Source organism: Bidens hawaiensis, unplaced genomic scaffold (assembly GCF_021521415.1).
Source record: "Bidens hawaiensis isolate Kalapana, Puna unplaced genomic scaffold, B.hawaiensis_p1.1 tig00020785_1, whole genome shotgun sequence".
NCBI classification, from domain to species: domain Eukaryota; kingdom Viridiplantae; phylum Streptophyta; class Magnoliopsida; order Asterales; family Asteraceae; genus Bidens; species Bidens hawaiensis.
In genome coordinates, this window is record NW_027493199.1 from 238,870 (window position 1) to 260,298 (window position 21,429).

A 21,429-nucleotide genomic window follows, 5' to 3' on the forward strand; every position below is an offset into this window, starting at 1 on the left:
TGGTCGGGGAACGGCCGACGGGGACGAGGGGACAGGGGAGATCGCAGGCGCCATTGTGTTTAGTGTCGGTGTGTTTTATTTTTTGACTAATAAAACCCTAAATGGGTTGTGCAGTAGTTAAAAAAAGTTCAAAAATTATATGGAAATCCGGAATTGAACTTGTGACCTTCAAGTTACAAAACCAGCACCTTACCAGCTGGCCAAGCGTTTCAAATGTTTTTAAGGTGGTTCCTTCCTAATTTATAAGGTGGTTCCTCTAATGTTTTATATATACAAATACATTATTATTTCGAAACTCGGGTGGTTCCGGGGAACCACCCATTTCTACTATAGATCCGCCCCTGTGTTCATGAAAGCAAAACACATCCAAAATCAAAATAGACCATGAACAATAATAACATTAAATATCATCGATAAACCTTTTTGAGACATTATAAATACAACCTCAACAACTAGATTAAGAGCATTCGATACACTCAACATTTTCACATTTAACACACACAAACACACTTATAATCCAATAAACTACGATTCTCACCTTTCTTACGTAGTTCTTCACGTTATCTTAGCTATTTCCAGATGCCCGTTTCAACAGCTAGCGTTGTTCAGGAAGCTTCGGTCTCCCGAGTTCGACACCCACTTACCCCCCCTTGTAAAGACACCCGATAAATTACCATGAGTAATTATTTAATAATATTTCAAAATAGGGAAAATTCCCATAATAGCCCATTTAGAGAATGTATTTCTAAGATTATCCCTACTAATTCAAGTTTCCAACTTTGTCCCTTTGGTATCTCGTCGCCGACGACATGATAGCGAACACCGACGATGCGTTACTGAAACAAATAGGATAACGACACGTGGCCGAAATCTGTGTTGACGATGCGTTATGTTGCTAACGTAGGGTAGTGGCGATGCGCTATGTTGCTAACGTATGGTAACAGCGATGCGTTAGTTGATAACGCATCGCTGCTACCCTATGTTAACAACATAAACGCATCGTCAACCCTATGTTATGTTAGCACATCGTCGGTGTTCGCTAACATGTCGCCGGCGGCAAGATACGTTTATGTTGCTAGCATAGGGTAGCAGCGATGCGTTATCAGCTAACGCATCGTTGAACCCCTGCTTTAATCATTAACGCATCGCTGCTACCCTATGTTAGCAACATAACGCATTGTCAACCCTATGTTATGTTAACACATCGTCGGTGTTCGCTAATATGTCGCCGACGACGAGATACCAAAGAGACAAAATTGAAAACTTGAATTTGGGGGACAAACTTGAAACCACGTTTATAAAATGGGAATTTTCCAAAATATCATATTAGTCAAAGTCCACGAACTTATGAGTCGAATCCAACCAAATTCCCACTTTGTAATCATCAGTCTACTACCAAAACAAAAGTCCAATTTATTTCACCGTTATTTCATCTTCATCTTTTTCTATTCCCGCCGGTAACCGTCAAAACACCATCACCGGTAACCCTACACTTCTACATACAAAATTTTACACAAGGTAAATTAGCCTCTCACATTTTTTGCCTAATAATAATAACGTGTTCGCTAGCACCTCACGCAATTGTGTTAACGTACGTGACACGTAGCTTCAGATAATAATCAAATTAAACTTGTTATTAGAATTCAAAACACCGATGTGTTAAAATTATTATATAAGTTAGGGTTAATCGGTTAATCGGATCAGTGTATGTGTAAGTTAAGGTGCAATTATGTCCGGTGGTGATCAGAATAATGATCACGGTGCAATTATGTCTTGCGGAGGCGATTCGGAAGGCCGAGTAGTGTATGTTAGAAGTAGTGAAAGTGTGAAGAGTATATGGAAGCAACTGGATCAGCGGTTTTAACGGTCGAAGGCTCAGTGTGAAGCAGAGGTTGCCTAGGCCGGATTGTAATTATGGAATGAGTGGCGATCACGGAGATGAGAGCGTTGCGGATGGAGCTTCGATGTTTACTTGGCCTTGCTACGGGTCTATGTGTCGCTGCGTTTAATCTTCTGGTTAGTTGAAGTTTTTCCCCGTAATTTGTCGAGTTACCATAAGTAGGCTGTAGACGAACCGAACGAAATGTCATGTTTTTGTTTGTTTATTAAGGAAATGAATTTGTTCATGAATGGCGAGCGAAAGAACACGTATGTAACATTCATATTCATATGTTAATTTCAAATAAATTAATCACATAATGACATAATATTCATTTATATTTTTGTTTATAGTTAATATCTTTGCTTGAATCTATATGATAAGATTAGAAATTTGAAAAAGTTTAAATGAACAAACATTAACGAACATAAACGGACATAAACGAACACATTATCGAATGCTCACAAACACAATTGAACGAACGTGGCCTATGTTTGTGATTGTTCATTTATTAAACGAACAAACATAAACAAACTTCCCGCCAAACAGTGAGCCGAACGTTCGGTTCGTTTACAGCCCTAACCATGAGAAATTGAAATTCAACATCAAATTGAAATTAGAATGAAATTATAGTAAACTTAATGGATACAGGTTCATGTAATACATGAATGGTCATGGGCTGGAATTCCAAATGAAGGTGCCACATGGCTTCGTTTGCAGAGACTCGCGGACACGTGGCATCGAATACTGCTAATACCAGTCACTGGTGGGATCATTGTAGGGGTGCTTCATGGTTTACTTGAAATAGTTGACCAGATAAAAAAGTCAACTCCTGGAATTTTTCCAACTGTGAGAGCTATCCAAGCTGCTGTAACTTTAGGTACTGGTTGTTCTCTGGGTCCTGAAGGACCTAGTGTAGATATTGGGAAATCTTGTGCTAATGGATGCTCGTTAATGATGGATAATAATAAAGAACAAATGATAGCTCTTGTTGCAGCTGGTGCTGCTGCTGGCATATCTTCAGGTTTGACTTGACTTTGAAAGTTCTTGTTTATGTGATAATTTGTTGATTATCTGGTTTGATTTTTTTTTCAGGCTTTAATGCAGCAGTTGCTGGTTGTTTCTTTGCTATTGAGACTGTGCTAAGGCCTCTTCGTGCTGAACACTCTCCGCCTTTCACAACTGCTATGATAATATTAGCATCAGTTATTTCATCGACCACTTCGAGTGCTATACTTGGAGAAAAACAGGCTTTCACAGTGCCAAAATATGATTTAAAATCTGTTGCTGGTATTTTTTTTCACTCTTGTTCTGTTACCTGTTGCTGTAAAATGAATTCACGTGGTTTGAAATCTTGTTACCCATATCATACTTCATCCCACAGTTATTTTAATGGGCTTGATGGATTAGGGTCTCGGTATGGCTGTTCAAAAAGTTCGCGGCTCGATCGAAATCTTCTCGTCCAGGCCTATAAACGAGCCCAGCCCGAGCTAAGCTTGGTTGGCTTGTATCTCGTTCGTTGGCTCGTTTAAATTAAAGCCCAAATGTATATGTGTGTGTGTGAGTGTTTAATATGCATATAACTCAAACTCAAAGCTGTATGGCATTATTAATGAAAAAAATAATGAAGCTTCTCTATATATTTTAAATATAACTTAAAGCTGTAAATCCCAAATTTTAATATATACATAAATTATAACTCAAAGTTATAACCCATTTTTTAATATATATTAATTATGAATCCTAGAGTATATAAATTCTGTATTATATGTACGTTCAAATATTATTTTTAGCTTCTTATATATCAATATGTATAAAAAATATATATTTTAAAAATAAACAGGCTGGCTTGAGCTTTTGACGAGCCGAGCGCGAACCCAACATTTCAGCTCATTAAGATAAACGAGTCAAGCCTGAGCCCACCCAGGCTCTGCTCTGCTCTGCGTTTATAGTGCTATCTCCCAGTGTTTGTTATTTATAACATATAATTTCCTAAATTGGTTTAATCAAACATTTAGATTATTATGGCGATTATAAACATGTTTAACGTATTATTTTTTAGAAATAAAATCTGGAAAAGTGGAGAAAATGGTATATACATCTGGTCGTTTATAGTGCTGTCTCCAAGTATTTACTCTTAAAGCATATAATTTCGTAAATTGGTTTAATCAAACATTTAGATAATCATTGCGATAATATACAAATTCAGCACATTATTTTTTAGAATAAAATCTGAAAAAGTGGACAAAATATCATTTACAGATCAATCCGATGCACCCTGTTTCAACCTGCACAAAAGTTGATCCGTTTTGACCCGTTATCCAACCTGCACAAAAGTTTATCTATTTTGACCTTTTATCCAACCTGCCCAACCGCTCATTTTGACCCCTCTTTAGTGTTAACATTTACACATGGTTTATCTCTTATATACAGAACTACCCCTCTACTTGATCCTGGGCATGCTATGCGGTGTAATTAGTGTGTTATTTACTCGACTGGTTTCTTGGTTCGATAAAGCTTTTAAATACATTAAACAAAAGTTTGGACTGCCCACCATTGCTACTCCAGCTTTAGGTGGTTTAATGGCGGGATTAATAGCTCTTAAATATCCTGGAGTCTTTTATTGGGGATTCACTAATGTAGATGAAATTTTGCATGCCGGGAAAATGGCTTCAGCACCAGGAATCTGGTTATTGGCCCAATTGGCTGCAGCTAAAGTTGTGGCTACTGCTCTTTGCAAAAGTTCTGGGCTTGTTGGTGGTTTGTATGCACCGAGTTTGATGATTGGTGCTGCGGTTGGTGTGGTTTTTGGTGGTTTGGCTATGGAAATAGTCAACTCAGCCGTGCCTGGAAATTCTGCCATTGCTGAACCGCAGGCGTATGCTTTAGTAATGTTTTTACTTTCCTGTAACTTTTATAACTAGAGGTGGCGAAATAGGTGGACTGGGTTATGGGTAGGACTGTAAACGAGCCGAACAAACAGTAACAGTTAAACGAGCGGGCTTCTCTTGTTCGTATTCGTGTTCTTTTATGTTTGTTTCTTAGTAGTATAAATAGGCGGTTCACGAACATAAACGAACGAACGAGTGAATACCAATTATAATTTAACGTCAACATCAATCAATGGGGCCTAAAATTTAACAAAGTTGGACTAAATTGTAGTGGCCCTAAAAAAATGAACTGAATTATATAAACGAACTCAGACACATGTAAACTAACATACATAAATGAACGTAAACTACGGACATAATTGAATGTAACCGAACAAAATAAATAAGAATAAATGAGCGAACATAAATGTATGAATGAATGTATGAGACATGTGTTCATTCATTTAACTAAATGAACAAAAAATTTGTTCATGTTCGTTCATTTATTAAATAAATGAACTTCCCGCCGAACAGTTTTTAAATGGGTCACTGAACGTTCAGTTCGTTTACAGATGTAGTTATGGGTACTAAATCTGAAGAAAAAAACAATGGTTTAGGTGGTTGACCTGAAAAATACCTTTTGGTCAACCGGTCAAAACAGACTGAAGCAAGTTGCGTTGACTTGAAAATACCTTTTGTCCCTTTTCAACATTTCAGTATAAACAGTTAATTTGTTTATTATGTTCTCAAATATAATAGTACTAAATCTGGAAAAAAAAATTAATATAGGTGGTTGACCTGAAACATACCTTTTTATGCCCGTCAAAACGGACCGGAACGAGTTGCATTGACCTGAAAATACATTTTGTCCATTTTCAACATTTCAGTGTAAATCATTATGTGTTAAATATATTACAACAATGATATTACTACATATGGAAAAAATGATTTTAGTAGTTGCACGTCTGCACGGGCCATTTTAATACAGGTTGAAACGCGTCACATTATGTTGACCCGAAAATACTGTTTTTCCCATCTAAAAAAGGAGTTATTTGTAGTTAATGCACTAACTGTGATGACAAAAACAGTATTATTATCATTATGATAATCAAAATATTTCGATAAAACGATTTAGTAGTGTGTATGCATTAAAAATAGACTTTGGGGCTTTGGGCGTCAACTTTTGACCCATTTTTTCTAAGCGTTGGTCTAAAATTGCTCTCTCTATTTACAGCTTTCACGTGCCAATTTTTTTTCCTCTATTCTAATAATTCTAACTTCCATTATTACATTACAGGTTGGAATGGCTGCCACCTTGGCTTCAGTTTGTTCTGTACCCTTGACTTCAGTTCTACTTTTGTTTGAGTTGACCAAAGATTATAGAATCGTGCTTCCTCTTATGGTAACATATTTTGGTTTCTTTTAATTTTTTTATAAGTTTTAAATTTAACATCAGGATTTGGGAATAATACTTAATTTTTCTCTTCAATGTTGCAATCTATCAGGGAGCTGTTGGGTTAGCAATATGGGTGCCATCTCTTGCAAACAAGTGTAACGATGGTGAAGGATCTAATACAAGGAGTTCATCAAGAGGCTATTATTCGGTTATTTCATCAGTTGATGATCAAACCGACGATTTGACACAAAATGGTGAAGATGATCTGGAACTTTGCATAATGGGACCCGGTGATAACCAAGACACCATTGATGAGGATATTATTTTGGAGGATTTGAAGGTACTTATTAAGTTTTTATTTTATAAAAACCAGTCTATAATAACCGAACTACTGAACCGAGTATGGTTTTATATCAACAATCAGGTTTCTCAGGCTATGTCAAACAACTATCCAAAAGTTCATCAACTGTTAAACAGGCGGTAAATTGCTTGGATGAGAAAAAACAAAGCTGTGTTATTGTTGTTGACTCTGAAGATCATTTAGAAGGAATTTTGACTTATGGTGATATTAGAAGGAACATTTCAGAAACCGGTTCAACTTCAGATGTATGTGAATTGTTGGCACGTGCATCTATAAGTTTTTATAATGTGATCAAACTAACTTCTTTTTGCAGTTAAGTGATTATTCTGTTTCTTCCATTTGCACTCGTGGGATAAACTACCGAGGGCTAAAGCGTGGGCTTATAACGTGTTATCCCGATACTGATTTGGCGACTGCTAAAACGTTAATGGAGGCAAGAGACGTAAGACAACTGCCTGTGATACAACGTGGTGTTGATTTTCATGATGAAAGAAAACGAAAGATTGTTGCTATTATTTATTACCATTCAATCTGGAGCTGTCTCAGGTTACAACCAAAAACTATGCATGTTACTATTTGGTTTTCTGGGGAACATTTAATAAAAAGGACCGTGTTTTTTTTTATAACTTTTTAAAGATGAATTGTCGACGTTGTGGTGCAGTGAGGAGATCAATCGCAAGGGAACAGGGATCGGCAAAGATCATATTGAAGAAAAGACATCTTTCATTGGGTAGTTATTGTAGTTTTATTAAGATAATGACAATATGATATGGTCTCTTGATGCGCAAAATGATATAGTTTGTTGAAGTTTTGGAGTTAAAATAGTTGAAGGTGGTGTTGCTTGTTATTACCCATTTCTGACTATAGATTTAGTCATAACTAAGAGAACATGTTGCTTGTTATATTTTTTTGTTAATCTATACATCATCAAAATAAAATTATTTTTATTTTATTTTTTTAATCTATTTTGCCCTTATACATGATATATAAATTATCTTCCATGCCAAAACTTCTATATATAATTGACATGTAAAGTTTAACAAACTTGAAAATTGTTGTAAAATGATAAAACTTTATCTGATTGTAACTTCAGATTCTTGAAAACACATACTTAAAAACAAGAAAATTCCTCAAAGTTTGTAACAATAAAAAAGAAAAAGATACTGTAATATAAAGCTTAAATATTTCTACTCTCCCAAAAACCCTTGAAGACGGAAAGCTTATTCTGATCAAAATTTACATCTGAGGCCCGAGCGGTAACCGGTTCATCATCTGACGGTAGTTCAGCGCACCATTAGCTAAGTTCAAACCAGGGTCCAACGTGGGCTCCACCTTCGGTTCACTTTTTGGCACCATGAATCCCATCTCATTTATTTGTTGTGGTTGGTTCATAAAATGATGAACAGGACGAACATGCATTTGCCCTTGTTTAGCCATAGCCATATGAGCTAACCCTCCCGGTCCTTGGTTCATTGGGTAACCATAACCATGGGTTGTAGTGGGGCCCAGCTGCTGACCATTGGGTAAACCATAAGGCGGCCTTTGGAACCTAGCCATGTTGTTTTGAATACGTGTTGGCTCAGGCATGTGAACTTGAATCTGTTGTGCAGCCGCCATGGAGTTGTTATTATGGCTGTTTTTCCGAGCAGGCACATCATGGTTGTGTTTTCCTTCATATGTTGTTATAACTGATTTCAGGTCATGTGATGCTCTTTCCACGTGTTTTCTCACCGTGCAGCCCGCACTTGTGCACTTGTAGTAACTCCTGTGTCAAAAAAAAAAAAAAATTTAACATCATTTCAAAACACGACATGTTTACCTTAAAATACAGCATATAAACATAAAAACACGAAATAATAACCTCGGGTTCGGGTTTCCTTTCACGACTTTCTGTCCATACTTGCGCCAGCGATAACCGTCATCAAGAATATCCACTTCACTGGTTGTTTGAACGACAACTCTCGGTTCCCTGATGGCTCGGGTGGCCCCACTTACATCCGCTGCATACGCTTCGACTTTTCTGTTATAGCAAACAAGACTTAAAAATTAGGAGTTGTTATCAAACATTAAAAACCAAAAATAAATTACTTCAGAAAAGAAAAAAGTTAAATACAATTTTAGCCCCTATGGTTTGACCCAAATAAGTGAATAACTGTTTAGTCTAAAAGTTTAAATTTGACTATTTTTGGTCCAATAGTTTGACTTTCATATCAATTACAAAAGTTTAAACCGCCGGTACCTTAGAGTTGGATGGGGTCAGTGTACTAGAGTGTAATTGATACGAAGATCAAACTATCAGACTAAAAATCTCAAATTTGGACGTTTGGACTTAAAACAGTTAATCGGGTCAAACAGACTAAAACCGCATGTAACTTAAACATAACATAGATAGTCAAACCTTCTTTTTGACTCAGATTCATCTCCTTCACCATCATAACCAAGTGACACACTACCATACGTTGCTCGATCATCTTCTTCATCATTTGAAAAAGTAGACGACCCATCAACCGCATCACTTGACTCAAATTGACCATTCTGCCCCTGCATAGCCATCCCCAATGATGTCGCCTCAAAATTATTTTCTTGTCCCCAAACTGAACCTCCATCAACCCCATTTTGGTCATTCACATCACCTTGCATATCACTCAACATGTTTGATGACCCGATTCCCGATCTACGGCTAGGAGCAAGTTTCGGGTGGTTGTGGGCCCCTTTGTAAATAATCTCAGTAATATGACCCTCGTGCGACCGCTCAACTTTCTTTTTAACAGAACAGTTTGAGTTAGTGCATTTATAGTAGCTTCTCGGATACTCACTTCCTTTCACTTGTTTCTGACCATATTTTCGCCAATTATATCCGTCATCAGATGATGCACTGTTAGCATTAGCATTAGCATTAGCATTATCATCATGATGTTGTTCTTCGTGATGGTGCTGTGATCGATCTGAATTGCCATTAAGAGCTTGAAATGGAGCCATTTGTAGAGAAAAGTTGTTCTTTTCAGTAAAGTCGGGATATTTTTGGGTCGGTTCAGTCTTTTGAGGTGGGAATTGTTTCTCGGGTTGAGCTGCAGCTTCATTAGTTTGAAAAGATTGTGCAGACATAAAGGGTGGATTGACCTAAATGATTAGAAGGAAACAATCATTAGCATTTAAAAAAGTTAAAAAGATAATATATATAACAAACGTGTTGGTATCATTTAAGAACTTTTAGGAACTCTAAACAACCAAACATTTCTTTTAAATTTTTTTTTATATATTAACATTATTTAAGAGTATTATCATATTTTATATAAAATTCTTTTATTACATATATTAATCACAAGTTTAAACATGTGTAAAATTTATGTACTAACAAATTTACATAAGTGTAAAACAAAACATAGATATGTATAAAAACTAATTTTCAAAATTGTAATCGTAAATATAGATATAAAAAATTATAAAACTACACTCAAATAACATTAACATACAAAAATTTTTATAAAAAACGTTAGTTTTCAAGGGTTCCTTCAAGTTCTTAAAATTTTTTTCAGTTCTGTAATGATACTCATCAAATATAAACGTGGCAGAAAAATAGGAGTCAAATGAATTCAGATAATGAGTCAAAGCAGTTTTGGGGCGAAACACTAAAACAAATCATCTTTAATACAAGTCAAAATCGGCCAACTTGACCCGCAAACACTTTTTTTCCATATTTTTATTAAAAAAAAATCATAAATTAGGATAACTAAGAAAACTTACTACGATAACAATATATATTTTTAAAATAAAACGACTTAAGAGATCGTATACTTGTATGAATCAAAGATTAAATTTTAGTTGACCTTCAACCTGAATCCTGATTGACCCATTACCCTTTAAACTAAATTTATTGATTTGGCCCGTCTGAGATAAAGGAACACAACCAAAATTGACTCATTGATACTAAAATGTGTCAACATTGCCACAACTGCATAAACATAAGACAAACGCTTACTGTATGTTATTTGCTTACATGTTCACGAGGTAAAGGAGCTGAATCTGGGAAAGGTTTGAAGGCAAAAGATGCGTTATTAGATTCCTCAAAGAAATTATCTTTACTCTTATTACCATCGTTGTCAGTTAAAGCAAACTGAAACTTCCCAGTTGTTGGAGACGTTGAACCTATATAAAACCACAAATAATTAAAAAAAAAAGATTCATCTTCAAACATATCTAAATATAAATAAGAACCCAAAAACAATAATGTATGTTACAATAGTTCTATAAGTATTATGATTAGCTTACCAGTGAGTTTGACAGAAAAACAGGCAAATCCAAAAAAGCACCCGGGCTGATACTAGGTGAATTAGTCAAGTATGCTGACTGAGCGTGTTGGTTTTGTGAACCATCTGCAGGCTTAATAATATCAGTATTCAACCTAGGCGCATTATGACCGCTCTAGCTGCCATCCTTTCAACAAGGCCCCCCCGCTGGCCTGTTTTCTGCTCACCAAAATTACCCGTCTGACCTCTTTGATTATCATTGTTTTCGGACCCCGTTTGTCGATCTGGTCCAGGAAATGAGAACCCGCCATCGTTAGGGTTAGGGTTGTGTGGCCTCCAATCTCCACTTATCGCACCGTTGTCATCAAATCCACCCATCAAAAGTCAATGCTCCTTACTTCAATATCAGCTAATGATAACAGAAATAACATCAAACATATTTAGTAACAATTAGAGCTGTAAACAAACTAAACGTTTGACAAACTGTTCGATTGCGTTTGTTTGTTTAATAAATGAACAAACATGAGCAAAAAATTCTGTTCAATTAACTAAATGAACAAACACGAACAGAGACCATGTCCGTTCAACTGTGTTCGTGAACATTCAGTAAGAAAGTAACGTGTTTTTTACGTCCGTTGCGTTTGTTTGTTTACTTTGTTCATTAAAATTAAAAGTTTTTAATAACTTTTTAATGACTTTTCTAATCTTGTCATATAGATTTGACCAAAATAATTATGTAATTAATGAATATGTAAAATTAACATATGAATACAAATATTAAATAAAATACCAACACAAACTCGGTAGACAGACTGACCACATGACGCTACCTATCTCATTTCTCGGTTAGCCAAATTAAAAAATAAAACATTGTTCATGTTCGTTTCTTTTTGTTCATGAACCACGAACAAGTTCATTTCCTATTGGTTAGCTGTTCGCAAACCGTTCATTTGTCAGATAAAATCTCCAAAAACGAACGGTCCGTTTACAGCGCTAGTAACGGTAAAACTGCAGTTTCAAATATCAAATCATTTTTCCCATTTTAAGCAAACAAAAACAAATCACTGAGCTTAAAACAGTAACCACAACATTTATTTACTTTCTGCACTGACAAAACAAAAATGATTACATAACAACAACAAAACAAATAAAACCCAATGATTCAATTTCCACTTGTGGTAAAAAAAACACCAATCATATTTCAAGATTCTAATTATACACAAAAACCCCACAACAATTCACATAAATTACGCCCAAATTAACAAAATATAAAAACAACCCAGATGAAATTAAGTCATGAAAACCAAAGATCTGAAGTCAAAATCAATTTTTGATGATAGAATACATGAAAAAAAAAGTGAAATTGAAATGGGTAAGTGATGAAGAACCTGATGGAAATGAAAAGATTGAATCTTTTTTTGTCGTTGTGTGATGAGCTGATTGTATTTTATTGTATTGTCTGTGTGTGTGTATGTGTGATTAACAGCAGGCTTCTTCTTCTTCCATTGGATTTTGATTGATTAACCAAGTAATTTGTTGACAGAGGAATTTGGGGCTTTGTTTTTTTTTCTATATATTTATATATTTATAAATGAAATAAATGTACGGTTTGTTGGGGATGGACCCGAATTGGTTGGAATTTTAAGGGTCTAAAATTTATTTTATTTCTTTTTACTTTTTTTTATAATTGTTATTTTATATTAAAAAAATATTAGAGTAATTATTAAGTGTGTTATTTAAAAGTAATTTAATCAATATTTAAATAAATATCCGAAAAAATCTAAAGGTTATAAAATTTTAATTAGTATGATGACGCTTAACGTGTTAAAATCATGTATTTATACTATTCTATCGTTTTATGAAAAGAAGTAATTATTTCTGCCGATCTATATGTGTATATCATCAACATAATAAAAGAGCAGTTTTTTTGTCACGCGTCATTTTTTAACGCGTTATCATCATTTTATTTTATTTTTCATGTTCCTTTGTTTTTCTTAAAAAATAAAATTTTGTGATTTTCACTTTTCTCTTTCATTAAATAATAATTACTTCTTTTTATAAAATGCTTTTTATTTTTTATTTTTAATTAAGTTTGCTAACAAAACATTTTTATAAGTCGAACACTTTTTTCATTATTTGATCGTGTAGTATGAATGATATTATTGTTATAAGAAGCATTTACGCAGATGCGGATCTATATATACGAGTGTGGGTTCACGGGAACCCACTGAGTTTTGGATTTTATGTAGAATGTCTTTATAAAATATGAAAGTGAACCCACATATAAATTATGAGTGAACCCATAAGCAAAGTGAGACTTTGGTTTAGTGGTAAACACTTGGACCTTTCTAAGTAACTACCCAGGTTCGACTCTCAGTCTTTGAGGGTTTTGTTTTCTTCTTTGTTTTTTAAATTTCTTTTAACCAATTAACTTTTAGAAGGTCATTGAACAATTTAAAAAGGTTGAAGATGACAAAATATTTTAAACGAACTTACATATGGATTCAAAGGAGATCAAGATTGAAGAACAGCTAATACTGTTTGACATTACAATCCGATGGTGTGGGAAAATTGGTGCAGATCACCAAGGGAATGCCTTATGTTTTCTTTGTAGTCATTGTAGAGAACACTTAATACTATTTTTTAAAATTCAAGAACACCACCATATTTATGTGATAAATCTTAACTGGACTGAACCATCGGAATGATCCGAACCGCATTTGCTTTTAATTCAAAACTACCATCATATTCAGTTTCTAATGACGATGCTTGGTTTTTGTTATTGTATTGTATTTTTGTTATGTGATACACCTTAATTGACCCGAACTGTCGAATCGATCCAAATCGTCAAACCGACCTGATAGTGAACCCACTGGAAAAAAATGCTAGATCCGCCACTGCATTTACGGATTTATCATTATATTTTAAGAATCTCGATGTCCATCCATCTTATCATGTCATTTACATTAACTATTTCAAACTCACTTAAACAAAATGCATCATTTCTTTTAAGTACCTCAAAAAACTCTTTTTTTCTTTATTCATTTTTGAATAAAAAGTAAATATATATTATGAAAAATAAAACTAACGTTCCATTGAAACTTAAATATTACATTATAAAATAACTTAAAAAAATATATAAAAGTTTAAAAATCACAAGGTCAATCATATTCCTCGGGTTTTAGAGGATTTTTTGGTCACTTGAATTTTTAAGTTTTCCATGAAGATTGAAGGTTATGTGTGTAGAATCTACATATTGTGATAACTAAAATAATCGTAGGCACGTATCAGTTTGTGATTATTTTATATTATCTCTATAATTGTTTTATTTCACTTTTTTTAAAACTTTGTTTATATTATATCTATACACTTTTATAAAAATAAATATTTATATATTATACTACTATAAATTGTTATATATATTTAACAACATACTTGGTAAAATCCAAAAATCAACAACCCGTATTTGTTAAATATTGAAAAGAATATAATTTGAAATGTCATCATTAACATACTATATTATGTATATTGTTGAAGATTGTACATAAACAACAACTCTAATATGCTTTCAATTTACGAAATAATTTTTTAATCATTAAATTATTAATATATGTTTAAAAGTGTATCCAATTTTTAAAAATAAATTCATTTATTTATTTATTAGTTTTTTTAATATAAATTTATAAATTATAAATATATGAATGAAATCTATCTATTTATTTTTCGGTTAATTTAGTAAACTATACATATATATGTTAAATTGTAAGGATATTATATACCAATCAATTTCAAATATACTTATCATATTTAGTTTATTGGGTTTTTTTTATCGAGGATTGCTTAAGGTCTTTTGTGAAACTTAAATTTAAGTGTTACGGGTTAAAAATTGGTAAATAGATCGTTTGATACAAATCGACTACATCTGGCTCAAGTTCATTTTTTTTGGAAAAAAACATTTAGTGATATAAATAAAATCAATTTATGCATAATGATACAAGTATCGATGTAATACAATTTTCTATATACATTATGTATTGCTTTATTTGTATTAGATAATCCCCATGTGTTACACAAGATCTAAAGCTAGTAGTGTTTATATTTTAGTTTGTCTGATTAAAATGGTAAAAATGTGGGTTTAAAATAGGAAAAGAAAATCTTTTAATTGTAGAATTTAATACATGGTGCAAAGGTCAAAAATGGTCCAAGGCTATATCAAATCGGGTAATAGTACCCGTTTTTCGGGTACCTGAACTACAACTTAAACCACCTGCAGTGGTGTTTGGTTTGCGAGTAGTATACCAGCAAGAGGTACCCTCGTTAAGCCTATTACCCCTAAACAAAATATATGTATATTTGATAAGAAAATAACATGAAGAATATAGAGTGCTTTTTCACTTTAAATAAAATACAATATTTGACTCATATAGTAATTTAATTTATCAAGGATTCTAGTTGTTGGTCAAAGGTTATGCAATAATTAATAAGTCGACGTAGTTAGATTTTGGGAATCAAATTTAATGCTACAAAATATATAATAATAATAATAATAATCTAAATTTTAATTTTTCAAGAGTTATGTGTTCTCACTGTTGCGTCATGTCTGCTGAAGGTCATCAAACCGTCACCGCCTTCCATCTAATCACAAAGGTAAACCAATTAGTTGCATGTGATTTCAGGTCTTAATTATTTCCTCTCATTGGATCCAACGGCTGGTTCTTCGATCTCGGTGGTCAGTTGTTTGGTCGCAAAAGCCACATGTGATTAAACTCATATATGGACTATGGTTGGTTTTTGTTTCGATTTGGTTTGCATCTACACTTTTGTTGGGTAATCAAGAGTATGATACAGATTGGTTCTTATGCTATGCCAAAAACGGTAAAACCAACATGCAAAACCAAACATCATGAACTTCTGCTATAAGATTGAAACTTGTATATTTTTAGTTATATACACAGGCGAATGCATCGTGTGACGTATAAGGCCTGGTATGACTAGATAGCAGACATGATCTCTACAGTATTTAAAACCCAAATAACTTTTATTAACTTAAAAAAATATTATCAACAAACCAAGAATTTAATTACCTTTACTTTAATATAGTACTGATAATAATTAAACAACCAAAAGCAAGACTTAAGAAAACGGTGAAGTTATCTAAACCTTGCACGTTAAATTGGTTTGACATATGTAGTGGTGCTTACGTGTGTGTCGTAGTCTCACAGAAATGAAAAGGCCGGTTTATTAATACTTTAATAATATTATTATTATTTGTTATATTGTTATATGTTAGTAGCTTCCAAATAGTCAAACCAAGCCTTGAATTGACTACTGTTATGTCCCTTCTTCATACTACTAGTCAATAGTTCCAAAAGTAGGCGTCCACTTCAATTCAAATTCAGTTGGTGTTTTCTTGACAAAGTTATTCAAATTAGACAACCGTCATTAATTTGATAAGTCATCCTGTGAATTTGTTACATTTGATAAAATAGTTAGCGGATTTATATAATTTTAATCAAGTGAGACTAAATTATTATTGGTTCGAATTTGATCATGTTGCTCATTTGTACTTTCTTCTTTAAGAACACTTCAGAAATTCCCTTTCTATTTTCATTGCGTACAAGTTATTAGTTAAACTATTGTAACATTAGTATTAATAACATTAGAAAGTTTTAAAATGGGATTTATGTGTATTGTTAGTGTTAAGAGTTAATAGGAGATATAAAGTCGTTTGACTTTATTTGGTACAAGAATAAGTCAAACAATAGGAATTCAGAATAGTCGAAGTGGTGTAAATTTTTGTTAGTGTAGTTCCTTTGTTTTTGTTTGTTTGGTGGCTTTGCTCTGGTTGTGGAGGTTGCTCTTTGTGTGTTGGTGTTTGTTTATAAAAGTTTACCGTTTGGAAAAAAAGTACAAATCATCATCGAACAAGATCATGATCAAAAGAGAAGTCAAATCAATTGTATTTAACAACCATGAAAACATCATCAAACTCAAGGAAACAATTGATAAGCGCAAAATCATCTTCTTGGTATTTCAATACATGTTGCAAGGCAGTCTCTACGGCCATATGGTTCACCGAACGAAACCATTCTTGGAAACCGAGGTTATACGAGTGTGCTATCAAATCTTTAAAGGTTTTTGATGCATGCACCGCAACGGCTACATTCACCATGACCTAAAGTCGGTGAATGTTCTAGTTTCCAATGGCATAGTGAAGATCAGTGATTTTGGTGTCTTTATATGTATAAAATTATACACATTGCTTATGTCATTTATCCCCGGGTTCATACATTTTACGTAACAAAATATGTAGTGCTTAACACTAAATTGTGTAACATCTCAAAAAATTTCATATTTATTTTGGGTGAAAATGTCAAGTTTAAAAGTCGAAGGACCCAAAAATAATTTTTATGACATGGTAAGATGTTAAATAGTTGTTAGCATCACATGTTAAGAAAATGAGAAAATGAATCCATCCCACATGAAACAAGAAAGAAAATGAAAGTCTTTCACATAGGTATATATAGAAGAGGTAAACACATCCCATATGGAAAGTAAGAAAAATTCGGAAGCTCTTTATAAGAAAATGAGTTTCCATAGTAATATTCTTTTATGCCAAACATTCACCCAACGGTCCTAGCAGAGGGTGCAAAGCACCTGACGCGCACGGGCACGGGCTCGGACGATGGGCATAACGTGGCGCTTTGATGGCGCACGCTCGCATCGTTGCGAACCGCTTGAGAGCCGCCTTAATATTTTTGGAAAATAGAAACGAAGCCAAGATGTGACAAGTTATCAAAGTCATGGGACTAAATTGAAAAATCTGGATTTCAAGACACATAGCGATACACGATGGATAAGGAGATAACCCATCGCATTACGCGATGGGTACAACACAACACCTCAGAAAGGGCAGCATCACGATACGCGATCGTCCAAACTTTTTGGGTAGGCGAAAGAACTATGGACACGTGTCCAACCACATGTCGCCACGTGGAAACACGTGGCAGGTCTACTAGATGACCAATCATTCCTAGTGTGCGTCTTCGCGATACACGATGGCCACCCTAAACACCCGTCGTGTTACGCGAATGATTAAAATATTCAGAGACGGTAGAGCGATCCATCGTGATACGAGATGGATCCCCTTAAAGCTCCATCCCGATACGCGATGAGTCAGAAAACTTAGCTTATAAATAGGGGTGTCGGGCTTTGCATTCTTGCATCCCAAATCCACTTCACACTCACTTTTTTCAAAATACGTTCCACGATCCCGATTGCTCGAAGTACGTGTAAAGTGTAGAAGTTCTGTTCGTTTGTTTCTTTGACTACCCGTCGACAAGTAGAAGTGCTGGCCGCACAAGCCTAGGCATTTCATATAAACTAGCCATACAAGGTAGGAGTTCTGCTCGATGATTTTATTATATATGACTTAGACTCTAGTCGGAGATATAGTCTATACCTTGATTAATTAATAAGTGAAACATAGTTTTCATAAGACGAGGGTATATATAAAGTATTATCTCTTTATGATTATAAAGATTTTTAAATGTTTCTTAAGAAATAAGAAACATAGTATATACGTTTCTTCATCATGAAGAAATGTAGTATTTAAATGATGAAATCTCTTGGACTAAAGGTACAAGTATTTTATAAAAAGAGAAATGATTACCAAGGTAATGATTATGCAAAAAGACTAAAGGTCTAAAGCTAGATCGTTGATCTAGTATTTATAAAAGATTATTCTCGTACTATAGGTCCGATGTAACAAGAAGAATACATCGATGAGATACAATGATCATAACAAAGGTGAATATGTCCAAACTCTTTACAACTTTATAAATAGTGTCTTTAACTATTTACATGGGATTGTGTATCCTTAAAACGTTATAAACAAAAGTAATCGCTGGACCTCAGGCTATCATATACGTTTGCCTGGATCCTTACATATGTGGTTCGACGGTGAGCACACCGCATCACGCTTGATAATGCCCCTGCCACGTTGGGCCGATCCTAAGTAATGTTCGAGTGAGGATTATCTTGTGTATATTGCTAGTAGCTAAGTAATCTCGAACGCCACGGTGTTTGCTGAGCGGTTTTGAGTTGAGCTGGAGTTTGTCATTGTTATTCAGATTTCAGAACTTGATTATTTTATAAGCCAAGTTGGGTCGAGACCTAAGTTATGTATTGAGGAAATAATTAAGAAATAAAATATTTTGTGTCATGTGTTCACCAACATGCGTTACTGACGTAGTTTATAAACAATTTTACAGGTAATCATGAGTAGGTGTTTGGAGATGGAGGATAGCCATTAGAAGATCTGATTGCTCATATGAAGTTTTAAATATTAAAATAATGTAAATTATGGTTTTCATTCAAACACTTTTGTACCAACTATCGGGTGTTTAATTCCCGACTTTTGAATTATATTAATATTTTAATCAAGACTTCTGCTTTACAACCATAAACTCTGATATATTTACAAAATATGTGCCAACTATTGGTCACACACCTAGACCCTAAGTTGGGGTGTGAGTGTGACAGGTTGGTATCAGAGCCATCGATCTTAATGAATTAGATATTTAATTGTACCTAGGCTTTGATCAAGGGATAATGTTTCAATATTTTATTATATTATAGGGATAAGATAGGTTGATACTCTTTCCTATCCCTCATTATTCTAAAACTAATAGATATCGTTCAAAAAGTATATGGATACCTTTTGCAAGGAACGAAGGATGGCAAATTGTCCCGAGCCAGCTATTCTCAAATGAGACTAAAGTGACAGCTACTATGATAACTTCTTTAGCCAAGATCGTCCGATCATACCCGTGGTACCCCATGGAAGCCAACCAGTTTATTTTCCCAGAACAGAGCAAATGCCAATCCATATACCAAGTGATCCACCAACTCCCGAATATCATCCGTCCTATATTCCGGATTATCATCCTTCCAATGAAATGCAAGTTGACGAACCAATTAAGTACGAATCCGAGCAAGACACATCCGGTTGGATGCAATGTCATTCCAATCAACAAAGATGGCATTTTGGAACTCCAAATTATAACCCAACGGATTCTAACCCTGATTCTATAGCAGGTCCATCAAGGAGACCGAAAATGAAGGTGATGCAACCTCAATAAAATGTGAGGATACAAGTAGATCTAAATAAAGATGATGAAGAAATGTGGATGGGGGAAGAATCTGAGGAAGATCCCGAAGAATAAATTTCAGAAGAAAAACAGAAGAAAAACAAGAAACACACCCCCATGCTTCTGATCACAAGAAAAGACAAAAATCTACAAGAAAAGACAAAATAACGGGGCCGTGGTCACCCTCAGATAAGACAAAAAGGATTTAGGCACATGTCAATAAAAAGCACGGGGGCGTGCCTCAGAAGCATACCCCCTTGGTGAGTCATCATGTACGATCTGACAACATGCAACTGGGACACGTGGACACGGGGCCGTGCCTCATAAAGCACGGGGTCGTGCTCCTTCCTCCAGACAACATATAAATATTTCTCGTCCACTCAGGGGGGTGCGGACACACCTGCGCGGATTACAGGTGACAGTTACAAGAATGGTGGGGAAGTTAACAGTACCCGACGACATTCAGGGATGGATGTAGACCCATCAGGCAGGGATAATCATTCCGGTCCTGGGAGAGGTGGCGACCATTCTCAAGAACCAAAAAGACTGAGCTGTGGAGCATCTCAAAGTATGGGGCAAAGGATCAAAGGCTTTTACTTTGTCACCCGGGATCCACCACAGGTTGGGTTTGAGAGCCGTGTGATGGGTGACTATCCAGCACGGTTCGGAGAGCACTTTTAGTCTGCGCTGGTGAATGGAAGCCCCCCTATCAAGCAAGAAAGAAGCGGCTCTTCCCACGGCGGAGTCCGCATTGACTCTATTTATTATTATGGTAAATTAGTGTATCAAGATGTCAATCTTAGATCTTATTTCGGTTCGATACGTCCACCTACTAGACTCACCTTTGGCTTTCGTCTCGGTAGGTGTATTATTCTACATTTTCCCAAAAGAACATTCATTCATTTCTTTCTTCCCCGTCGACCACGATGACAGAAACGACGCGAAAAAGCCAATTTGGTGTGCTTGAAGAAGGTTCCTAAACGATTTTCTCTTATAAAAACACACACTAATACTCATATTGAAGATCTTGTGGAGAGTTTGAAGGCTTGGATGTTATCATCATCATCCATCATTATAATAATCATCATCATCCACCATCATCATTAAGAAGGAAGATTTATCTACACTTTGTTAGATTGCTCTAGTTTAATCATGTGTTTGTTATCTGATGTGCTGCATGCGTTGCAGTTAACATATAAGAGATTGGATATTTAGCTTTTGCATAAAATCGTGTTTTAAATTTATAAAAGTGATTTCTACTAAGAGTAAACACACATAAAATAGGCAAGTGTACCTATCGTATATGTAGAATAGTATTGGTAAGAACAAAGTATCGATTCGTGGACACAAATGTTTGATGTGCGAAACGGTCTATTAAAACCTAACCTAACTTAGACACTCTAGTTTTAAATTTATAAATCTAGACTCTCCTAATGCTAGACCACTAGACAGGCAAGTGTACCTATCGACTGTAGTAAAGCCTAATGAAGTCCGGATATCGAACCCAAAGGACACTAGCGACAC

At 34.8% G+C, this 21,429-nt stretch overlaps 2 pseudogenes across 2 annotated transcripts; one reads left to right on the top strand and one right to left on the bottom strand.

Moving 5' to 3' along the window:
* The first annotated feature begins 1,454 nt into the window (after positions 1–1,454).
* On the top strand, positions 1,455–7,405 carry LOC143561764 (chloride channel protein CLC-f-like; annotated as a pseudogene). Its single transcript, XR_013140370.1, has 9 exons — positions 1,455–2,016; positions 2,531–2,903; positions 2,975–3,169; positions 4,313–4,767; positions 6,047–6,151; positions 6,255–6,485; positions 6,570–6,751; positions 6,820–7,052; positions 7,168–7,405. The product of XR_013140370.1 is annotated as a chloride channel protein CLC-f-like (transcript).
* A 186-nt stretch (positions 7,406–7,591) lies between these two features.
* Positions 7,592–11,224, bottom strand: LOC143561765 (putative WRKY transcription factor 2; annotated as a pseudogene). Its single transcript, XR_013140371.1, has 5 exons — positions 10,768–11,224; positions 10,504–10,645; positions 8,905–9,626; positions 8,368–8,526; positions 7,592–8,271 (listed from the first exon to the last, which is right to left on the bottom strand). The product of XR_013140371.1 is annotated as a putative WRKY transcription factor 2 (transcript).
* Positions 11,225–21,429: the final 10,205 nt, after the last annotated feature.